The following is a 25,158-nucleotide window of genomic DNA, read 5'->3' on the forward strand; positions in this document are numbered from 1 at the left end:
TGCGATGAGGTGGAGACTTGTCTAGGGTGTATCCTGCCTTCCGCCCGATTGTAGCTGAGATAGGCACCAGCATCCCCCACAACCCCAAAGGGAATAAGCGCTAAAAAATGGATGGATGGAATTTCAGATTTAGATTAGATTTACAAACCCCGTTTCCATATGAGTTGGGAAATTGTGTTAGATGTAAATATAAATGGGCTACAAGGATTTGCAAATCCTTTTGAACCCATATTCAGTTGAATGCACTACAAAGGCAAGATATTTGATGTTCAAACTCATAAACTTTATGTTCTTTTGCAAATAATAATTAACTTAGAATTTCATGGCTGCAACATGTGCCAAAGTAGTTGGGAAAGGGCATGTTCCCCACTGTGTTACATCACCTTTTCTTTTAACAACACTCAATAAACGTTTGGGAACTGAGGAAACTAATTGTTGAAGCTTCTTTCCCATTCTTGTTTTATGTAGAACTTCAGTCGTTCAACAGTCCGGGGTCTAAGCTGTCGTATTTTACGCTTCATAATGCGCCACACATTTTTGATGGGAGACAGATCAGGACTGCAGGCGGGCCAGGAAAGTACCTGCACTCTTTTACTGCGAAGCCACGCTGTTGTAACACGTGGCTTGGCATTCTCTTGCTGAAATAAGCAGGGGCGTCCATGATAACGTTGCTTGGATGACAACATATGTTGCTCCAAAACCTGTATGGACCATTCAGCATTAATGGTGCCTTCACAGATGTGTAAGTTACCCATGCCTTGGGCACTAATACACCCCCATACCATCACAGATGCTGGCTTTCGATCTTTGCGCCTATAACAATCCGGATGGTTCTTTTCCTCTTTGTTCAGGAGGACACCATGTCCACAGTTTCCAAAAATAATTTGAAATGTGGACTTGTCAGACCACAGAACACCTTTCTACTTTGCATCAGTCCATCTTAGATGAGCTCGGGCCCAGAGAAGCTGGCGGGGTTCCTTGGTGTTGTTGATAAATGGCTTTCCCTTTGCATAGTAGAGTTTTAACTTGCACTTACAGATGTTGCGACCAACTGTAGTTACTGACAGTGATTTTATGAAGTGTTCCTGAGCCCATGTGGTGATAACCTTTACACACTGATGTCGGTTTTTGATGCAGTACCACCTGAGGTATCAAAGGTCCGTAATATCATCGCTTACGTGCAGTAATTTCTCCAGATTCTCTGAACCTTTTGATGATTTTAAGGACCATCGATGGTAATATCCCTAAATTCCTTGCAATAGCTCGTTGAAAATGTTGTTCTAAAACTGTTCGACAATTTGCTTACAAAGTGGTGACCCTCGCCCCATCCTTGTTTGTGAATTACTTAGCATTTCATGGAAGCTGTTTTTATACCCAATCATGGCACCCACCTGTTCCCAATTAGCCTGCACACCTGTGGGATGTTCCAAATAAGTGTTTGATGAGCATTCCTCAACTTTATCAGTTTTTATTGCCACTTTTCCCAACTGTTTTGTCACGTGTTGCTGGCATTAAATTCTAAAGTTAATGATTATTTGCAAACAAAAAAATGTTTATCAGTTGGAACATCAAATACGTTGTCTTTGTAGCATATTCAACTGAATATGGGTTGAAAATAATTTGCTTATCATTGTATTGCCTTTATATTTACACCTAACACAATTTCCCAACTCATATGGAAACGGGGTTTGTAGATGTATTGGTCCCCATTGCTGCGATGAGATGGCGACTTGTCCAGGGTGTACTCCGCCGTCCGCCCGATTGTAGCTGAGATAGGCACCAGCGCCCCCTGCGATCCCAAAGCGAATAAGCGGTAGAAAAGGATGGATGGATGGTCCCCATTGGGGGAAATCACTTAATTACATTTAGAGATGTACCGATGCCAATACGGCATTTTTTGGAGGTATAGGTATCGGAGAGTACTTCTAACTAAATCTTCGATACCATAAACTAATACCGTATTTTCTAAGAAACCCCAGGTGTACGATCAAAGTAGAGGGCACACAAGCCAATAAGTCTTTTAGCAAATGCTATTGTTGCTACACTGAAATGATTCCTACTTCGCCTCTTATCCCCAGAAAAGGGAAGGCCAAAGCACCAATGGAGGACCGCACTACCAAAGCAAACATCATAACGGCGGCGTGGCAATATTAGACACTCGAGCAGCCAACAAATCACATGGCAACATGCAAACTTTGCAATACCTCTGTTGCGAAGGGTGGCACACAAGCAGGACGCTATAATACAATCAACTTAATGACGCACTTGAAAGCCCGACATGCAGACGCACACAATGAAGTTACCGCGGCTATTGCTAACGAGGGGGGACAAAAACAACAAACCTTGGCAGATTAATTTAATTGGAAAGAACATTTTTCATGAGAATTCCAACGTGGCGTCTGCATTTGTGGTAAACTCATGGAATTCATAGTGTTATGATGTAGGATTTCACCTGGTCCTAAATACATGACCGAAACAGATTTACCTGATCTGTACGAGACTGTTAGCCAACTCATCTCCATAAAATTACAAGGTGCCAGCTTCACGACAAAATATTTGGAGCAGTGATGTCACTTCTTTATCTGTGATCATCTTAACAGCACATTGGGTTTGCCATGGGGCTATAGCATATATTAGATGACATGGTAAGTTTTATTGCATTTATACAACATTTCTATGTAGGAAATCTCTTCTAAAGCATATTAAAAATGGTGAAAACTCTTCAAGTTCAAGCCGCCTAGACTACAAACTGGTATTTTTAAATGTTTCAATTTGTTTTACCTCATTGGCATACCTGATGGTGTAGTGATGAGAGTGACCACTCGATGGCAGTCACACATAAGCGATATGTGTAGACTGCAGGTTGACGCCTGTACAAAAAACAACGCTAGCAAGTACCGGTAAGAAAGCAACACCAAACGTTTGGTGTTTCATTGAGAATATGGAACTTAACACACGGCGCTCAAAAATGTGTCAAAATGTTTTAGTACGACTTTGATACGCTACGAAGCCGCACCCATTAATGGATTGTCAGAGGATTACGGCTACCGGAGTCAGACGTGCTGTGCTTCATCATACGGGTTTTATTACTGTGTGTGTATAAGAACACAAAAATGGCACCTAGCAGGAGATATATAATCTAGTGCAGAGGTAGGGAACCTATGGCTCTAGAGCCAGATGTGGCTCTTTTGATGACTGCATCCGGCTCTCAAATAAATCTTAGCTGACATTGCTTGACACGATAAGTAATGAATAATTCCGCTGGTGATCACAGTGTTAAAAATAACGTTCAAATGATAAAATATTCTCATGCATTTTAATCCAACCATCAATTTCCATTACACCTGTTCAAGAAGTCGCATTTATGGTAAGAAGTATTATATTTATTATTGGTTAGCTTTAGAATAACAATGTTATTAAAAAGAATAAGAGACTTATTATACTCTAAAAATGTTGGTCTTACTTACAAATGCACGCATTTAATTGTATTCAGTGTTAAAAAATATTATTTGGCTCTCACGGAAATACATTTTCAAATATTTGGCTTTCATGGCTCTCTCAGCCAAAAAGGTTCCCGACCCCTGATCTAGTGTTTAGTTTTGCAATATTATGCAAAACCAAAATGTTTTCCTTACTGGTACCTACTGATGTGTATTTGGGATCTACGTAAATCCCGGAAATTTCCACGCGTCTGCAATTGCAGTACACGCTGTAGTCAATAAGCTCTTTTTTTCTATCCTTCTGTTTTGGGGCATTCATCCTCCGCTGTTGTCATTTCTATTATAAAGTAGTGTACAGTTCTAATTTATATATGTGAGTAGACCCGCTATGGAAGCGCTAAAAACTAACGGTATAACAAAGAAGATAGGGACAAGATGCTGTCGAAGGGGAGGCATGTAAATAAGACCGCCCACAAAAGGCGCTTTTTGAAGAGACGGTCAGAAAACGGCTTGAAGATGGTCTGTAAAACATCATCTATGCAACATTTTGACCAAAGAACCACCATTAGATGTTATATAGACCAGTGGTCCCCAACATTTTTGTAGCTGCGGACCGGTCAATGCTTGAAAATTTGTCCCACGGACCGGGTGGGGTGGTGGGTTTTTTTTTCATAAAGAAATACAATCATGTGTGCTTACGGACTGTATCCCTGCCGACTGTATTCGTTTAGATCAGAAGTCGGGAACCTTTTTGGCTGAGAGAGCCATACAAGCCAAATATTTTAAAAAGTATTTCCGTGAGAGCCCTATAACATTTTTTTTAAGACTGAATACAACTAAATGCGTGCATTTTTAAGTAAGACCAGTCTCTTATTCTTTTTTAATAACATTGTTATTCTGAAGCTAACCAACAATAAATAGAATATTTCTTACCAATAATGCGACTTCTTGAACAGGTGCGGTAGAAACCGGATGGATGGATTAAAATCCATGAGATGCATGTTTTATATTTTGAACGTTATTTTTGACACTGTGATTACAAGTGGAATTATTTGGTACTTATTGTGTTAAGCAATGTCAGCTAAGATTTATCCGAGAGCCATGTGTAGTCATCAAAAGAGCCACATCTGGCTCTAGAGCCATAGGTTCCTACCCCTGGTCTAGATTGATATATAATGTATATATTGTGTTTTTAATGTTGATTTAATAATAAAAAAAAATATATTTTTTATTTTTATTTTTTCTTGTGCGGCCCGGTACCAATCGGTCCACGGCCTGGTACCGGTCCGGTGGTTGGGGACCACTGATATAGACCATAAGGAAGTGTTTTAAATGTTAAGAAAAATCATAATATGACCACCTGCGATGAGGTGGCGACTTGTCCAGGGTGTACCCGCCTCCCGCCCGATTGTAGCTGAGATAGGCACCAGCGCCCCCAAAGGGAAACGGTAGAAAATGGGTGGATAATATGACCCCTAAAAAACGCCTTATATTTCAGTGTGACTTGTATACGAACATAGACCTGAAAAGACCCGCTCATTGGCAGTGCGCCTTAAAATCCCGTGCTCCCTATGGTCCGAAGAATACAGTACATTTTATGTACTTTTATTTCCAAGATGGCGGCGCCCGGACGGGCTGCGCTCTCGAGGGGCTCTTGCTAAAGATGGAACATTTGGCAGAAATACCGGACAATTCTACAAACTTTATGGCTGGCTCACATCGTGGTCACTCCGTGATCACGTACGACCGCCAGACACTTCTGGATGTGGACATATCGGGCCGTTTTGGACTGATAGACGCGTGCGTGCTAAACATGCTAACTAGCATGGGAATACGTCGGCGGCTACATCCAGCGGCCTGTGAAGCAGGGGAGTAAAGTAGCAGCGGGGGCCGTCTACGGAGCAGACGCCAGCGGTGTGATCGGAAACGCGGATGTCGAGCGGGGCTAAAAACAAAGCAGAAGGCTAATCCCCACAGAACACCACTTCCCTCCATCCTGAAGACGGATTTAGATGGAAAATGCGAGACTACTGGTCTGGGTAAGGAGTCAGTTAAATTAGAACACGTTTTTTCTGCTTTGAGTGTTTCAGAGTTGGACATGTGTTTTACCAAGGTGGCTAACTATGATGCGTGCAGTTTATCAAAGCACCAAACAAACAATCGGAAAATCCCCGTTACTGAGGTGGCTAACCATGATGCGTGCAGTTTATCAAAGCAACAAACAAACAATCGGAAAATCCCCGTTACTGAGGTGGCTAACCATGATGCGTGCAGTTTATCAAAGCAACAATCAAACAATCGGAAAATTCCCGTCGTATCAATTCCTAGATATGGTCGTAACCATACTAAATGCACTGGGCATAATAAACACAACATTATTAATATTGCTACTACGGATAATTTGATCAAAAACTCCCTAAAACAGCCCACTACCTATAATATAGGTTTTTTAAACATAAGATCATTGTCTCCCAAAACGTTATTAGTTAATGATATTATCAGAGACAACAATCTTAACGTCATCGGTCTCAGCGAAACCTGGCTTAAACCAAACGACTTTTTTGCGCTAAATGAGGCATGTCCTCCTAACTTTACACATGTGCATATTGCCCGTGCGCTTAAAAGGGGTGGGGGGGTCGCACTAATATACAACGAAAACTTTAACCTTAGTCCTAACATAAATAATAAATATAAATCGTTTGAGGTGCTTACTATGAAGTCTGCCACACTGCTGCCTCTACACCTGGCTGTTATCTACCGCCCCCCAGGGCCCTATTCGGACTTTATCAATGAATTCTCAGAGTTCGTTGCTGATCTAGTGACACACGCCGATAATATAATCATAATGGGGGACTTTAATATCCATATGAATACCCCATCGGACCCACCGTGCGTAGCGCTCCAGACTGTAATTGATAGCTGTGGTCTCACACAAATAATAAATGAACCCACGCATCGCAACGGTAATACGATAGACCTAGTGCTTGTCAGGGGTATCACCGTCTCCAAAGTTACGATACTCCCGTATACTAAAGTATTGTCCGATCATTACCTCATAAAATTCGAGGTTCAGACGCATGTTCGTCAAACCAATAATAATAATAACTGCTATAGCAGCCGCAACATTAATACGGCCACAACGACAACTCTTGCTGACCTACTGCCCTCGGTAATGGCACCATTCCCAAAGTATGTGGGCTCTATTGATAACGTCACTAACAACTTTAACGACACCCTGCGCGAAACCATTGATAACATAGCACCGCTAAAGTTAAAAAAGGCTCCAAAAAAGCGCACCCCGTGGTTTACAGAAGAAACTAGAGCTCAGAAATTATTATGTAGAAAGCTGGAACGCAAATGGCGCACGACTAAACTTGAGGTGCACCATCAAGCATGGAGTGATGGTTTAATAACTTATAAACGCATGCTTACCTTAGCTAAAGCTAAATATTACTCAAATCTCATCCACCGTAATAAAAACGATCCTAAATTTTTGTTTAGTACGGTAGCATCGCTAACCCAACAAGGGACCCCTTCCAGTAGCTCAACCCACTCAGCTGATGACTTTATGCAATTCTTTAGTAAGAAAATTGAAGTCATTAGAAAGGAGATTAAAGACAATGCGTCCCAGCTACAACAGGGTTCTATTAACACTGATACGATGGTATATACGGCGGATACTGCCCTCCAAAATACTTTCTCTCGTTTTGAAGAAATAACATTAGAGGAATTGTTACAACGTGTGAATGGAATAAAACAGACAACATGCTTACTTGACCCTCTTCCTGGGAAACTGATCAAGGAGCTCTTTGTATTATTAGGTCCATCAGTGCTAAATATTATAAACTTATCACTCTCCTCGGGCACTGTTCCCCTAGCATTCAAAAAAGCGGTTATTCATCCTCTTCTTAAAAGACCTAACCTCGATCCTGACCTCATGGTAAACTACCGACCGGTGTCTCACCTTCCCTTTATTTCAAAAATCCTTGAAAAAATTGTTGCGGAGCAGTTAAATGAACACTTAGCGTCTAACAATCTATGTGAAACCTTTCAATCCGGTTTCAGGGCAAATCACTCCACGGAGACAGCCCTCGCAAAAATGACTAATGATCTATTGCTAACGATGGATTCTGATGCGTCATCTATGTTGCTGCTCCTCGATCTTAGCGCTGCTTTCGATACCGTCGATCATAATATTTTATTAGAACGTATCAAAACACGAATTGGTATGTCAGACTTAGCCCTGTCTTGGTTTAACTCTTATCTTACTGATAGGATGCAGTGTGTCTCCCATAACAATGTGACCTCGGACTACGTTAAGGTAACGCGTGGAGTTCCCCAGGGTTTGGTCCTTGGCCCTGCACTCTTCAGCATCTACATGCTGCCGCTAGGTGACATCATACGCAAATACGGTGTTAGCTTTCACTGTTATGCTGATGACACCCAACTCTACATGCCCCTAAAGCTGACCAACACGCTGGATTGTAGTCAGCTGGAGGCATGTCTTAATGAAATTAAACAATGGATGTCCGCTAACTTTTTGCAACTCAACGCCAAAAAAACGGAAATGCTGATTATCGGTCCTGCTAGACACCGAACTCTATTTAATAATACAACTCTAACATTTGACAACCAAACAATTAAACAAGGCGACACGGTAAAGAATCTGGGTATTATCTTCGACCCAACTCTCTCCTTTGAGGCACACATTAAAAGCGTTACTAAAACGGCCTTCTTTCATCTCCGTAATATCGCTAAAATTCGCTCCATTCTGTCCACTAAAGACGCTGAGATCATTATCCATGCGTTTGTTACGTCTCGCCTCGACTACTGTAACGTATCATTTTCGGGTCTCCCCATGTCTAGCATTAAAAGATTACAGTTGGTACAAAATGCGGCTGCTAGACTTTTGACAAGAACAAGAAAGTTTGATCACATTACGCCTGTACTGGCTCACCTGCACTGGCTTCCTGTGCACTTAAGATGTGACTTTAAGGTTTTACTACTTACGTATAAAATACTACACGGTCTAGCTCCATCCTATCTTGCCGATTGTATTGTACCATATGTCCCGGCAAGAAATCTGCGTTCAAAGGACTCCGGCTTGTTAGTGATTCCCAAAGCCCAAAAAAAGTCTGCGGGCTATAGAGCGTTTTCCGTTCGGGCTCCAGTATTCTGGAATACCCTCCCGGTAACAGTTCGCGATGCCACCTCAGTAGAAGCATTTAAGTCTCACCTTAAAACTCATTTGTATACTCTAGCCTTTAAATAGACTCCCTTTTTAGACCAGTTGATCTGCCGTTTCTTTTCTTTTTCTTCTATGTCCCACTCTCCCTTGTGGAGGGGGTCCGGTCCGATCCGGTGGCCATGTACTGCTTGCCTGTGTATCGGCTGGGGACATCTCTGCGCTGCTGATCCGCCTCCGCTTGGGATGGTTTCCTGCTGGCTCCGCTGTGAACGGGACTCTCGCTGCTGTGTTGGATCCGCTTTGGACTGGACTCTCGCGACTGTGTTGGATCCATTGTGGATTGAACTTTCACAGTATCATGTTAGACCCGCTCGACATCCATTGCTTTCCTCCTCTCTATGGTTCTCATAGTCATTATTGTCACCGACGTCCCACTGGGTCATTATTGTCACCGATGTCCCACTGGGTGTGAGTTTTCCTTGCCCTTATGTGGGCCTACCGAGGATGTCGTAGTGGTTTGTGCAGCCCTTTGAGACACTAGTGATTTAGGGCTATATAAGTAAACGATTGATTGATTGATGTTATCAATGCACTAAACGGTAATCTAAACACGGAAGTGAAGCTCCACTCCTCTGAATGCAAGCGTTACAGCAGGTGTTTTCTCCAGTGAGGACGTCGCACGGCAATCGTGGATGAGTATAGTTTGATTTTGTCGAAAGAACGACTTGCCGTGACTTTCCATAATTTTTGTTGTCCGCTGCCCGGATCATATTTTTTATTTAGATTTTTGAGTCTTTCTGTGTTTTCTGTTTGTTTTGGACTCATTCGGTTCCGGTTTGTGCTCCTCTGTTTGTTACCATAGTAACGTATTATTTTCACCTGCCGCAGGTTCCAGACACACACCTGTTTTTGTTCATCACTGTCTTGATTTAAGCCTCCCTCCTTGGTTCATTCTGTCTGGTTGCGTGATTTGTGTTCTCACAACAAGTAACGACTTGTATTCCTGTTCGCTGCCAGCTAGCTTCCACGCTAGGTTCTTTGTTTATGCTAGCTCCCATGCTAAGCGCCTTTTGTTTTGCCTTTTGTGCCTAGAGCAAGTTTTTCTTTGTTAGGGTCTGATATCATTTTAAATAAATATTTTCTTCGTACCTTCACGCTGTGTCCGAGCCCGACTGCATCCCTGAGAGAACGACTCAGCATCATCATGCGACCCATTCGTTACAATTTTTAAAGTTAAAGAACCACTGATACTCACACACACAGTAGGTGTGGTTAAATTACTCTGCATTTGACCCATTCCCTTGTTCCACCCCCTGGGAGGTGAGGGGAGCAGTGAGCAGCAGCGGTGGCCGCACTCGGGAATCATTTTGGTGATTTAACCCTCAATTCCAACCCTTGATGCTGAGTGCCGAGCACGGAGATAATGGGTCCAGTTTTAATAGTCTTTGGTATGTTAAAGTTAAAGTACCAATGATTGTCACACACACACTAGGTGTGGCGAAATTATTTTCTGCATTTGACGCATCACCCTTGATCACCCCCTGGGAGGTGAGGGCAGCAGTGAGCAGCAGCGGTGGCCGCGCTCGGGAATCATTTTGGTGATTTAACCCCCATTTCCAACCCTTCATGCTGAGTGCCAAGCAGGGAAGTAATGGGTACCAGTTTTATAGTCTTTGGTATGATTCGGCCAGGGTTTGAACTCACGACCTACTGATTTCAGGGCGCACACTCTAACCACAATGCCACTGAGCTGGTGTTTTTATATATATAAAATATATCATGTACACTTTTCTTTGTCCATTTTAGCTCGATAATTTTTCCAACTTGTAGCTCAACAGTCATGATATATGATAAACCGAGGGTCAGAAAGAATTAATTGCACATCTGAAAAATGTGTGTGAACTCGTTATTGTTGCTTTAACTTTGACAGCCCAAAAAAAAAATACTTTTGAGACAGTTCTAATGCTAGGAAACAAACATTTTTCAGGTGCTACTTGCAAAGAAAATAATACTTTTGATGTGTGACTTACAAAAGAAAAAATATCTTTGAGGTGGTACAAAGGATAACATATTTGAGGTGAAATGTGTTTTAAATGTTTGATAGCCAATAGCTCAGGGTACTGTTGCACCTTTCTTGTGTGTCTGCTCCCAGACCGTGGTCGATGTCCGATGTATTGTCGGGGGTAACTCCACTTTACCCGGCAGTGGGTCTCTAAAGTTCCGCTCTTGGGTCGGAATGACGAGGCCGTCGATTCGTTGCAACTCTGTCCCTTTATTTCGGGCTCCAGTACTCTGGATTGCCCTCCCGGTAACAGTTCGAGATGCCACCTCAGTAGAAGCATTTAAGTCTCACCTTAAAACTAATTTGTATACTCTAGCCTTTAAATAGACCTCCTTTTTAGACCAGTTGATCTGCCGCTTCTTTTCTTTTTCTCTTCTGTCCCCCCTCCCTGGTGGAGGGGGTCCGGTCCAATGACCATGGATGAAGTACTGGCTGTCCAGAGTCGGGACCCAGGATGGACCGCTCGTCGGGACCCAGGATGGATCGCTCGCCTGTGTATCGGTTGGGGACATCTCTACGCTGCTGATCCGCCTCCGCTTGGGATGGTTTCCTGTGGACGGGACTCTCGCAGCTGTCTTGGATCCACTTTGAACTGAACTCTTGCGGCTGTGTTAGAGCCACTATGGATTTAACTTTCACAGTATCATGTTAGACCCGCTCGACATCCATTGCTTTCGGTCCCCTAGAGGGGGCGGGGGGTTGCCCACATATGAGGTCCTCTCCAAGGTCCTCATAGTCATTATTGTCACTGGCGTCCCACTGGGTGTGAGTTCTCCTTGCCCTTATGTGGGTTCTTCCGAGGATGTCGTAGTCATAGTGGTTTGTACAGTCCTTTGAGACATTTGTGATTTAGGGCTATATGAATAAACATTGATTGATTGATTGATTGATTTATGTTTTCCACCAAGCCACGAAGCTACTAACGCTACAGCCCACTAACTGCTACCACTCCCTCACCTCACCTGGCCACTCACTTACTCAAGTCACTCACCTCACACACTGCCATTCTCAAAGGAGCACACACACACATACGCTTGTGGGGGGAGTAAAAGCCTGTAGGAGTAAATGTCACCGCCGCTGTCCGTGGTGCTTAGGACGAGCGTCATTGGGCAGGGGCAGTGCATGTGCTGACGGCGAGACACAGCTGGCAGGTGATTAGATTTCACAGGTGGTACGTGTTAATCTAATCATCTGTTGTCTTTAAGAGTGAGCGGCGGGTGCAGGAGGAGGAGGAAGTTTGGAGAGTGACTAAAAAGTCCAGTTCTGAAAGAGAAAAACTTTGCATAAAAACATACGATCATTAAAAACCTTGTTAAACCTGCACGCTGGACTCTTGTGGCGTGTCAGACAGTGGGACTGCAAGGAAGCGACTTCCACAACGCTACTCTCACAACAGTACATAATGCGTAAGAGAAAGTGTTTCAATCGTGAATGTTAAATTTGACCATACTGCTAACCTCAAAGGGGAACCATAATTAATTTCATTTATTCTAAATCATTGGTGTCAAACTCTGGCCCGCGGGCCAAATTTGGCCCGCCGTGTAATTTCACTTGGCCCTTGAGGCAAAATCAAATTAACATTAGAGCTGGCCCGCCACTGTAACACCGCATTCACCGCTAACACTCTTACTTGCCAACCCTCTCGATTTTCACGGGAGACTCCCGAAGTTCAGTGCTCCTCCCGAATTTCATCCTGGACAACAATATTTGGGGTGGACTTTAAAGGCACTGCCTTTGGCGTTCTCTACAACCTGTCTCCACGTCCGCTTTTCCTCTATACAAACAGCGTGCCGGCCCAGTCACATAATATATGCGGCTTACACACACACACAAGTGAATGCAAGGCATACTTGGTCAACAACCATACAGGTCACACTGAGGGTGGCCGTATAAATAACTTTGACACTGTTACAAATATGCGCCACACTGTGAACCCACACTGAACAAAAATGACACATTTCGGGAGAACATCTGCACCGTAACACAACATAAACACAACCGAACAAATACCCAGAACGCCTTGCAGCACTAACTCTTCCGGGACGGTACAATATACACCCCCCCCGCTATCACCAAACCCTGTCCACCTCAACCCCACCGCCGAAAAGAGGCATTCAATTTTTATTCAAATTTTATTTGATATGCCATTGATATTTTTTAATTATTATTATTATTTGAAACTCGAATTTGCATGTCAGTATAAAGTTATATAAGCCTTGCTTGTTCAATATTCAATGCAAAACTTGTTTGGGTCCCTATTAAAAGGTTAATTTGTTCAACCTCGGCCCGCGGCTTTGTTCGGTTTTAAATTTTGGCCCACTCTGTATTTGAGTTTGACACCCTTGTTCTAAATGGTAAAAAATGCAGTGTTAGATACTCGTGTTAAAGCAGGGGTGTCAAAGTCATTTTAGCTCAGGGGGCGCATGGAGGAAAATATATTCCCAAGCAGGCCGTAATGGTAAAATCATGGCATGATAACTTAGAAATAAAGACAACTACAATTTGTTTTCTTTGTTTTACTTTGGCCTAAAATAAAACAAGCACATTCTGAAAACGTACAAATTACAAATAATCCTCTGGAGACAACACTTCAAATTTGTTGGAAATTCTGAGGAAATTGGTGCAGCTTCAAAAACACAATGAGCTGAGTTAGACGTTATCTTAGTGTATCTACAAAGCCAGGATTAAACTTAAGTCACAGTTTTTCTGGGATTGAACAAAAAACACATGTGAACTCTTCGAGGTATCAAATACCTCCTTTGTCATGTCCACATATCAATATAGTGCTAACTCAACAAACCGTATAGTAAAAGATGGAGGTAAAACTATTCAAAAGGGCTACGTTCACTTTTCTCGTGTTTGACAGAGACATTTTGGGGGAGTAAAGGTGCCAAATGACGATGCGTTCGAAGCAGAAGACAAACAACGGCAGGTTTTAAGTTTGATGTAGGTCGAAGAGGAGGAGCCACAGTCCCTCTCTACTGTGTACCTCCTGCTTGGCCTCGGCATAAACAGTTTGCTTGCCAAACATAATTGCTATTTCAGAATCAGAATCAGAATCAGAAATACTTGATCAATCCCTGAGGGGAAATTCAAATTTTCAGCACAAACCCATTCATGATGAGATATTACAGGGAGACAGAACAGGATCGCTGACGGGTCTGCCAACTTTCGGCGCCCCTTACAAAAAAGTCAAGCTACAGGTAAACAATGGGGAGGGGGGCTCAAGACTGAGGTAAAGGAAAAAACAACTCATAGCCATAGCACACGTGCCTCTTACATGTGTGTAGGAGGGAAACATCAAAGAACACAAAGGACACAGAACAGGAGTATATTTTGTTTTTGTTTGAAAAAAAAAAAGAAAAAAAAAAACATATAATTTTTATACTTGGCAAACTCATCACACAGGCCGGATAAAATCTGTTCCCGGGGCTGTACGTTTGACACCCCCGTGCTTAACAATGCCGAAGTATTAGATTATAAAGTTGCATGCAGTTTTGGATGCCTCAATGCTATTTGATTGATTGATTGAAACTTTTATTAGTAGATTGTACAGTACAGTACATATTCCGTAAAATTGACCACTAAATGGTACCACCCGAATATGTTTTTCAACTTTTTTAAGTCGAGGTCCACGTTAATCAATTCATGGTAAATGTTTTGGATTATTTTTATTTTTTTTAACAGTTGGCACAGTGTGACATCACAGTGTGGTGGAAGTACTTATGCGGCGATTCCGACTACATGCCAGTTTCAGGTCCTCCTGCTCCCTCTGATGTTTATACAAATAAATATTTCTGTTTGTTTTGTCAACATGGTCCAAGTCAAGTCAAGTCAAGTCAATTTTATTTATATACCATGTTTACAACAACTTATAAATTGAACCAAAGTGCTTTACGGGTTAAAAAAAAAAAAGCATAGAGCAACAGAAACAGAAAACAAACAAAGAACATAAACAAAGAATGAGCTAAACAAAATAGTGAAAAAAAGCAATATGGTAAAAAAGGTTGAATAAAAAGTAAAAAATTTGCTAAACAAAAATCATAGTAGAAAAAATAAAACTAAAACAAAGGGGTGTGGGGGTAGGACTAGAAATGGTGGCCTAGAGGGCAGACTCAGCTCAGGTCAAAGGCCAGGGAGAAGAGGTAGGTCTTAAGAAGGGTTTTGAAAACCCCCAGGCTCTGGGCTGACCTAATGTGGAGCGGAAAGCTGTTCCAGAGACCAGTAAGTACTAAGTTGTATTAGCCGCTAAGCCTTGACGATGAGGACTGCGACATTACAATTTTGTGAGGAAACTAAAGAGGAAGAAGGATAAAGCATGCAGTGATGTTTGTATATATTTAAGCAGTGAATATTTTCAAAAGCGAAACGATGATCCAATCCGAGAGCGTAGTGTGTGCGCTGCAAAAACTGAAATCTAAGTAAGATTAAATATGTCATGACTGTTGATCATGTTTTTGTTTGGCCATGTGCTGTTTGTTTTTTGGACACTCAGTTCCTGCTTTTTAACTCTTGTTTTGTCACCACAGCAACCATTAGTTTCACCTGCGTCACATTCGGAGTCCGCACCTAATCATGTCACTTATTTAAACCGAAAGTTGACAGTAAGTCAGCCTGGTGACTTTACCTCTGATACCGTCCATAGTTATGCTTCTTGCCATGCCACGTAAGTTTTAGTTTTTTCATGTCACAGTTATCAAGTTTTGTTTCATGTTCATAGTTTCTGCCTTTGTGCAAGTTTTTGTTTTATTAGCCACGTGGTTGTACTTCCGCCTTGTGCGCGCCTTTTGTTCCTTTTTTTTCATATTAATTAATAAATATGTCCTTATCTTCACGCCTGCCCGCTCCAACTTTCCTTTGCATTCCAGGAAAACAAACCCTCAAGTCCACATTTTGACAAAATATCTCAAAAAAGGAGGACATTTGCTTATTTTCTGTCTGATAAGATAATTATTCTCACGAAGCAGAGTGTTTTACTTGTTTTAAGCGTTTTGTTCCTAAATAATCTCAGTAAGATATTACAGCTTGTTGCTGAGATTTGATGACCTATATTGAGTAAAACATGCTTGAAACTAGAATATCAACTGTTGCAAAGCTGTGTCATCAACACTCACACGTATAAAACTACTTTTTTTAAATAATAATTTCTTACTTCAAGCATGAAGAAAAAATCATGATTTTGACACGAATGTGTCTCATAATTAAAACAGGTGACAGCCAAATGGACTGTTTTATATTTAATGAAACTGTTAAGAATCGGTCAAGGAGGAGACCCCAGGATGCAAAGACGGGAGACAAGGTTGAATTACAAAAAAGGGAAAATTTAACAAGTCCAAAAGGTGTAACTAAAGGTGATGGGGCAGAAGTGCACACCATGAATAAACAAACAAAAACAGGTCCCTCAGTGGTCGGAAGGGGAAAACGCCAGGGCGCACTGAGCACAACAAAAGGTCCAAAAAAAAAATCCTCTTTACCTCAGGGAGGCAAGGAAGCAAACACAAAGAGGTGAGGAATTTCAGGAATAAGGACAGACGATGATACAATACAGTACTAGGATTGACGAAGTGAAGTGGGCACATGCATGTGGGAGGTGCAGGAGAAAATGACCGGCAGGACCAGGCTGTCAGTGGCGAGCTTAAATACTCCCTGGGTGAAATTGGTTGCAGGTGTGCCTTAGTCTCCGCCCCTCGCTGAGAACTAATTAGCTGGGGAAAACAGACATCACAAAAAAAAGGAGAAAGCAGGGAAAATGATAAAACACAACAGTAACAATAGAAAACACATACTCATATAGTAGTACCGTTGGCACAGTACAGTAAACTGACAGTTCATATTCATATTCATCATTATGGCTGGCTCACATCGTGGTCACTCCGTGATCACGTACGACCGCCAGACACTTCTGGATGTGGACACATCGGGCCGTTTTGGACCGATAGACACTTGCGTGCTAGACTTGCTAACTAGCATGGGAATACATCGGCGGCTACATCCAGCGGCCTGTGAAGCAGGGGAGTCTAGTAGCAGCGGGGGCCGTCTACGGAGCAGACGCCAGCGGTGTGATCGGAAACGCGGATACCGAGCGGGGCTAAAAACAAAGCAGAAGGCTAATCCCCACAGAACACCACTTTCCTCCATCCCGAAGACGGATTTAGATGGAAAATGCGAGACTACTGGTCTGGGTAAGGAGTCAGTTAAATTAGAACACGTTTTTTCTGCTTTGAGTGTTTCAGAGTTGGACATGTGTTTTACTGAGGTGGCTAACTATGATGCGTGCAGTTTATCAAAGCAACAAACAAACAATCGGAAAATCCCCGTTACTGAGGTGGCTAACCATGATGCGTGCAGTTTATCAAAGCAACAATCAAACAATCGGAAAATTCCTGTCGTATCAATTCCTAGATATGGTCGTAACTATACTAAATGCACTGGGCATAATAAACACAACATTATTAATATTGCTACTACGGATAATTTGATCAAAAACTCCCTAAAACAGCCCACTACCTATAATATAGGTTTTTTAAACATAAGATCATTGTCTCCTAAAACGTTGTTAGTTAATGATATTATCAGAGACAACAATCTTAACGTCATCGGTCTCAGCGAAACCTGGCTTAAACCAAACGATTTTTTTGCGCTAAATGAGGCATGTCCTCCTAACTTTACACATGCGCATATTGCCCGTCCGCTCAAAAGGGGTGGGGGGGTCCCACTAATATACAACGAAAACTTTAACCTTAGTCCTAACATAAATAATAAATATAAATCGTTTGAGGTGCTTACTATGAGGTCTGTCACACCGCTGCCTCTACACCTGGCTGTTATCTACCGACCCCCAGGGCCCTATTCGGACTTTATTAATGAATTCTCAGAGTTCGTTGCTGATCTAGTGACACACGCAGATAATATAATCATAATGGGGGACTTTAATATCCATATGAATACCCCATCGGACCCACCGTGCGTAGCGCTCCAGACTGTAATTGATAGCTGTGGTCTCACACAAATAATAAATGAACCCACGCATCGCAACGGTAATACGATAGACCTAGTGCTTGTCAGGGGCATCACCGTTTCCAAAGTTACGATACTCCCGTATACTAAAGTATTGTCTGATCATTACCTTATAAAATTCGAGGTTCAGACGCATGTTCGTCAAACTATTAATAATAATAACTGCTATAGCAGCCGCAACATTAATACAGCCATAACGACAACTCTTGCTGACCTACTGCCCTCGGTAATGGCACCATTCCCAAAGTATGTGGGCTCTATTGATAACCTCACTAACAACTTTAACAACGCCCTGCGCGAAACCATTGATAACATAGCACCGCTAAAGTTAAAAAAGGCTCCAAAAAAGCGCACCCCATGGTTTACAGAAGAAACTAGAGCTCAGAAATTATTATGTAGAAAGCTGGAACGCAAATGGCGCACGACTAAACTTGAGGTGCACCATCAAGCATGGAGTGATGGTTTAATAACTTATAAACGCATGCTTACCTTAGCTAAAGCTAAATATTACTCAAATCTCATCCACCGTAATAAAAACGATCCTAAATTTTTGTTTAGTACGGTAGCATCGCTAACCCAACAAGGAACTCCTTCCAGTAGCTCAACCCACTCAGCTGATGACTTTATGCAATTCTTTAGTAAGAAAATTGAAGTCATTAGAAAGGAGATTAAAGACAATGCGTCCCAGCTACAACGGGGTTCTATTAACACTGACACGATTGTATATACGGCGGATACTGCCCTCCAAAATACTTTCTCTCGTTTTGAGGAAATAACATTAGAGGAATTGTTACAACGTATAAATGGAATAAAACAGACAACATGTTTACTTGACCCTCTTCCTGGGAAACTGATCAAGGAGCTCTTTGTATTATTAGGTCCATCAGTGCTAAATATTATAAACTTATCACTCTCCTCGGGCACTGTTCCCCTAGCATTCAAAAAAGCGGTTATTCATCCTCTTCTTAAAAGACCTATCCTCGATCCTGACCTCATGGTAAATTACCGACCGGTGTCTCACCTTCCCTTTATTTCAAAAATCCTTGAAAAAATTGTTGCGGAGCAGTTAAATGAACACTTAGCGTCTAACAATCTATGTGAAACCTTTCAATCCGGTTTCAGGGCAAATCACTCCACGGAGACAGCCCTCGCAAAAATGACTAATGATCTATTGCTAACGATGGATTCTGATGCGTCATCTATGTTGCTGCTCCTCGATCTTAGCGCTGCTTTCGATACCGTCGATCATAATATTTTATTAGAACGTATCAAAACACGAATTGGTATGTCAGACTTAGCCCTGTCTTGGTTTAACTCTTATCTTACTGATAGGATGCAGTGTGTCTCCCATAACAATGTGACCTCGGACTACGTTAAGGTAACGTGTGGAGTTCCCCAGGGTTCGGTCCTTGGCCCTGCACTCTTCAGCATCTACATGCTGCCGCTAGGTGACATCATACGCAAATACGGTATTAGCTTTCACTGTTATGCTGATGACACCCAACTCTACATGCCCCTAAAGCTGACCAACACGCCGGATTGTAGTCAGCTGGAGGCGTGTCTTAATGAAATTAAACAATGGATGTCCGCTAACTTTTTGCAACTCAACGCCAAAAAAACGGAAATGCTGATTATCGGTCCTGCTAGACACCGAACTCTATTTAATAATACAACTCTAACATTTGACAACCAAACAATTAAACAAGGCGACACGGTAAAGAATCTGGGTATTATCTTCGACCCAACTCTCTCCTTTGAGGCACACATTAAAAGCGTTACTAAAACGGCCTTCTTTCATCTCCGTAATATCGCTAAAATTCGCTCCATTCTGTCCACTAAAGACGCTGAGATCATTATCCATGCGTTTGTTACGTCTCGCCTCGACTACTGTAACGTATTATTTTCGGGTCTCCCCATGTCTAGCATTAAAAGTTTTTCAGTTGGTACAAAATGCGGCTGCTAGACTTTTGACAAGAACAAGAAAGTTTGATCACATTACGCCTGTACTGGCTCACCTGCACTGGCTTCCTGTGCACTTAAGATGTGACTTTAAGGTTTTACTACTTACGTATAAAATACTACACGGTCTAGCTCCATCTTATCTTGCCGATTGTATTGTACCATATGTCCCGGCAAGAAATCTGCGTTCAAAGGACTCCGGCTTATTAGTGATTCCCAAAGCCCAAAAAAAGTCTGCGGGCTATAGAGCGTTTTCCGTTCGGGCTCCAGTACTCTGGAATGCCCTCCCGGTAACAGTTCGCGATGCCACCTCAGTAGAAGCATTTAAGTCTCACCTTAAAACTCATTTGTATACTCTAGCCTTTAAATAGACTCCCTTTTTAGACCAGTTGATCTGCCGTTTCTTTTCTTTTTCTTCTATGTCCCACTCTCCCGTGTGGAGGGGGTCCGGTCCGATCCGGTGGCCATGTACTGCTCGCCTGTGTATCGGCTGGGGACATCTCTGCACTGCTGGTCCGCCTACGCTTGGGATGGTTTCCTGCTGGCTCCGCTGTGAACGGGACTCTCGCTGCTGTGTCTTGGATCCTCTTTGGACTGGACTCTCGCGACTGTGTTGTATCCATTGTGGATTGAACTTTCACAGTATCATGTTAGATCCGCTCGACATCCATTGCTTTCCTCCTCTCTAAGGTTCTCATAGTCATCATTGTCACCGACGTCCCACTGGGTCATTATTGTCACCAATGTCCCACTGGGTGTGAGTTTTCCTACCGAGGATGTCGTGGTGGTTTGTGCAGCCCTTTGAGACACTAGTGATTTAGGGCTATATAAGTAAACATTGATTGATTGATTGAAACATTTGACATGTGACATTTCAAACTATTTTGAAGAAAAATAGTTAATGCACATTCAGATCAATTCTTCAAAAATACAATAAAAAAAAGAAATTTGGCCGGGGGCCGGGCTGTATATATGTGCACTAATTGACTGAGAGAGCACAGCCTTTGCGCGATGATGTCATGTTGTCGATGGAAAAATGCATCTTTAGACCATATGATTTGCCTGAGTGGCTGGGAGGCACCGAGAGTAACAAGCGGTTGCCTTGTTGCCTTTCCATTAAGAACAATAAACTACTTTTTAGTGTAAGTTTGCTGGCTCCAAGAAATGTAATGCCGAGCACATATCATTATGTCAAGATAATGGCATTTACTTAATGTAAGAATATTTTTCAACATATTGTAGCAAAATGGTCTCTTTTTTTATTTTACCAAGAAAAGTGCTCCTGTTATTAGTGAGAATGTACTAACTTTAAGGTAATTTTGGGTTCATTGAGGTTAGCTCATTTTACTTGTTTTAGAAAGTCTTGACAAGCCTAATTTTCCTGTTCCTTTGGCAGATAATTTTGATTAGTTCAAATAAAATACCCCTCATTTTGGTATTTTTTTTCTTGTTTTTGAACCTTGACTTTTTGCAGTGTGCAGCTTCAATTGCAATCTAAAGGGACCGGCTCCACACACACACGAACCAAACTGACTTATAAAAGTGACTGTGGAGCATAATGTACACCCAAGCATATCCAATAAATATTATCTAGACCCGAGGTACCCAAACTATTTCCACTGAGGCCCACAGACTGACAAATCAAAAAATGTGGGGCACATTTTGATGGTTTTCCCCTTCAAAACCAGTACAACATCCACCCATCCATCCATTTTCTACAGCTTGTCCCTATCTCAGCTGCATCCAGGCAGAAGGCGGCGTACACCCTGGACAAGTTGCTACCTCACCAGTACAACATATAGATTTTTATTCAAGAACTACAAAATGCAGTTTCGGTAGAAATTTTGTTTGAATGCTGGAGAGCCAAAGTACGAACTGAAATGCCAACAGTTAATACACTGCCCAGATTTTTGGATTGATTGAGACTTTTTTTAGTAGATTGCACAGTACAGTACATATTCCGTACAATTGATCACGAAATGTTAACATCTGAATACGTTGTTTAACTTGTTTAAGTTGGGGTCCACGTTTATCATGGAAAGATAGTTGGTTTCAAGTAACCAGAAATGTGAGCAAAATTAGCGAAAAAAGCTAACATACTAACAGTGATATGCTAACATGTTAACAATAGCATGTTTACAGCTAGTGAAAACATGCTATTTTTAGCTAAATTAGCTAAAAATGCAAGCTAAATGCTAACTGTAAAAAGTAGCATGCTAACAGTAGCGTGTTTACAGTTACTGAAAACCTGGTATTTTTAACTAAATGGGCTAAAATTTAGCTCATTTAGCAATTTTTTTTATCTAAATTAGCTAAAAATACAAGCTAAAATGCTAACTGTAACAAGTGCCAAAATATATAACTCTGATATGTGTACCTGAAAAATGTGTTTAAAATGCCAGCCGACTAACATTTGTATGCATCAAGTACCAATACATGACAGCGGTGTATACATACAAAGTTTGATTTAAAAAATAATAATAATAATAAAATAGCTTGAGTAACGGGGGCAGCCGGAGTGTATGTATGTCAGTACCTCACTCCCTGACAGCCTCAGTACAACACATACATTTTTATTAAAAAACTACAATAAAAGGACTTTCCGTCACAATTTTGTTTGAGTGCTAAAGAGCCAAAGCCTGAACTGAAATACCAACACTGGCCAGATTGTCATGAGGGCGGTTCTCCTGTCTTTTTTTTTCCCCTCTTGTCTCTCCCTGGTCGTCAGTTGCAGGTGTGCTGTCAGCCATCCAAGCCCACCTGCACCTAATCAACGACCTGACTTAAGCCCTGGATCTCCACCCAGCCAGTGCCAGTTCGTCTGTTGCCTGTGGTACACTCTAACCTGAACGCTATCATTTTTGACCTTTGTCCTGAACCTTTTTTTTGATTCCTGTTTTTTGTATTTCCTCAGATGCTGAAGAGACTTTTGACCCCGTCTTCCTGGAGCTGAATTTTTTTGTTACTCTTAAATTATTTCTCCAGTGATTTTTTTGTTATTAAATAGACTTTTTACTAATCCGCAATTGGATACCTTTTTGAGACCGTAACACGGATAGTGTCAAGTAACCAAAATGTGAGCAAAATAAGAAAAAAAAAATCTAGCACGCTACCATGCTAATAATAGCATATCTACAATTAGTTGAAAACATGCTACTTTTAGCTAAGTTCGCTAAAAATGCAAGCTAAAATGCTAACTGTAACAAGTAACAAAATATGGAACTCTGATATATGTACCTGAAAAATATGTTTAAAATGCCAGCCTACTAACATTTGCGGTGTATACATACAAAGTTCGATAAAAAAAAAAAAAGAATACTAATAAAATAGCTTGTGTAACTGGGGCCAGCCGGAGAGTATGTACGTCCGTAAACCTCACTGCCTGACAGCCTCAGTACAACATGTAGATTTTTATTAAAAAACTACAAAAAAAGGAATTTACGTCGCAATTTTGTTTGAGTGCTGAAGAGCCAAAGCCTGAACTGAAATGCCAACATTGGCCAGATAGTGTCAAGTAACCAAAATGTGGGCAAAATGAGCGAAAACAATCTAGCATGCTAACAGTGATATGCTAACATGCTAACAATAGCATATTTACAGTTAGTGAAAACATGCTATTTTTAACTAAATTTGCTAAAAATGCAAGCTAGAGTTGTAGCTGTAAAAAGTAGCAAAATATGGAACTCTGATATGTGTACCTGAAAAAATGTGTTTAAAATGCCAGCTGACTAATGTTTGCATGCATCAAGTACCAATATATGACAGCGGTGTATACATACAAAGTTTGATTAAAAATAATAATAATAATAATAATAAAATAGCTTGAGTAACTGGGGCCAGCCGGAGTGTATGTATGTCGGTAAACCACACTCCTTGACAGCCTCAGTACAACACATTCATTTTTATTAAAAAAATTACAAAAAAATGAATTTCCGTCACAATTTTGTTTGAGTGCTGAAGAGCCAAAGCCTGAACTGAAATACCACCACTGGCCAGATAGTGTCAAATAACCAAAATGTGAGCAAAATGAGCGAAAAATCTAGCACGCTAACATGCTAATAATAGCATATCTACAATTAGTTGAAAACATGCTGCTTTTAGCTAAATGAGCTAATTTTTAGCTCATTTTTAGCTAAATTCGCTAAAAATGCAAGTTAAAATGCCAACTGTAACAAGTAGCAAAATATGGAACTCTGATATATGTACCTGAAAAATGTGTTTAAAATGCCAGCCTACTAACATTTGCATGCGTCAAGTACCAATATATGACTGCGGTGTATACATACAAAGTTCGATTAAAAAACAATAATAGTAATAATAAAATAGCTTATGTAACTTGGGCCAGCCGGAGAGTATGTATGTCCGTAAACCTCACTGCCTGACAGCCTCAGTACAACAGGTAGATTTTTATTAAAGAACTAGAAAAATGCAATTTTTGTCGAAATTTAGTTTGAATGCTGAAGAGCCAAAGCCAAACTGAAATGCCAACATTGGCCGGATAGTGTCAAGTAACTAAAATGTGAGCAAAATGAGCGAAAAAAACATCTCTAAGGTACAGACACCTAAAACCTTTAGCATATCAGTATGCGAAATTAAATCATAGAATGGATTAACCAAAGAAATCAAACAAAGCACCAATATGACTTAGTTTAAGAGACTGTTCAAACTACAAGTGTTCACAAAGTACATCTTCAATCCTTTTTTTTTTTGTTCACAAAGTACACAGAACAAGAAATATGATTAACATCCTGAGGAGGTGGCGACTTGTCCAGAGTGTACACCGCCTTCCGGCCGATTGTAGCCGAGATAGGCGCCAGCGCCCCCCGCGACCCCGAAAGGGAATAAGCGGTAGAAAATGGATGGATGGATGGATATTCAACCCTGTTTTTTTCCCATGATTTATTGAGACAAAGATTATTTATGTATTTCATATTTGTATGTTTACTATGGTATTTATTCATCATTTATCTGTTCACTGATCTGTTACAGAGAACAAGAATATTGGATAAAATCGTTATGGTAGGAAAAGGGGTAGGATTAAATAAGCTCTGCTTCTTCCTACTCCTTTTTGGACGTGCAGTCATGAAACGAATGGAAATGTGTGATGCATTATATTGTATCGTATATATTGTATTGTATCCATCCATTTTCTATCACTTGTCCCATTCGGGGTCGCGGGGGGTGCTGGAGCCTATCTCAGCTGCTTCGGGCGGAAGGCGGGTACACCCTGGACAAGTCGCCACCTCATCGCAGGGCCAACACACATAGACAGACAACATTCACACTCACATTCACACACTAGGGCCAATTTAGTGTTGCCAATCAACCTATCTCCAGGTGCATGTCTTTGGAGGTGGGTGGAAACCGGAGTACCCGGAAGGAACCCACACAGTCACGAGGAGAACATGCAAACTCCACACAAAAGGATGGAACCCTTGACCTTCGTTTTGTGAGGTACATGCATTAACCCCTGTTCCACGGTATTACCATGA

The 25,158-nt window shown here is 41.5% G+C and overlaps 1 pseudogene; it reads left to right on the forward strand.

Moving 5' to 3' along the window:
* Positions 1-19,139: 19,139 nt before the first annotated feature.
* On the forward strand, positions 19,140-20,497 carry LOC133537896 (uncharacterized; annotated as a pseudogene).
* The last annotated feature ends 4,661 nt before the right edge of the window (positions 20,498-25,158 follow it).

This window comes from Nerophis ophidion, linkage group LG01 (genome assembly GCF_033978795.1).
Source record: "Nerophis ophidion isolate RoL-2023_Sa linkage group LG01, RoL_Noph_v1.0, whole genome shotgun sequence".
In the NCBI taxonomy this organism is placed as follows: Eukaryota; Metazoa; Chordata; class Actinopteri; order Syngnathiformes; family Syngnathidae; genus Nerophis; species Nerophis ophidion.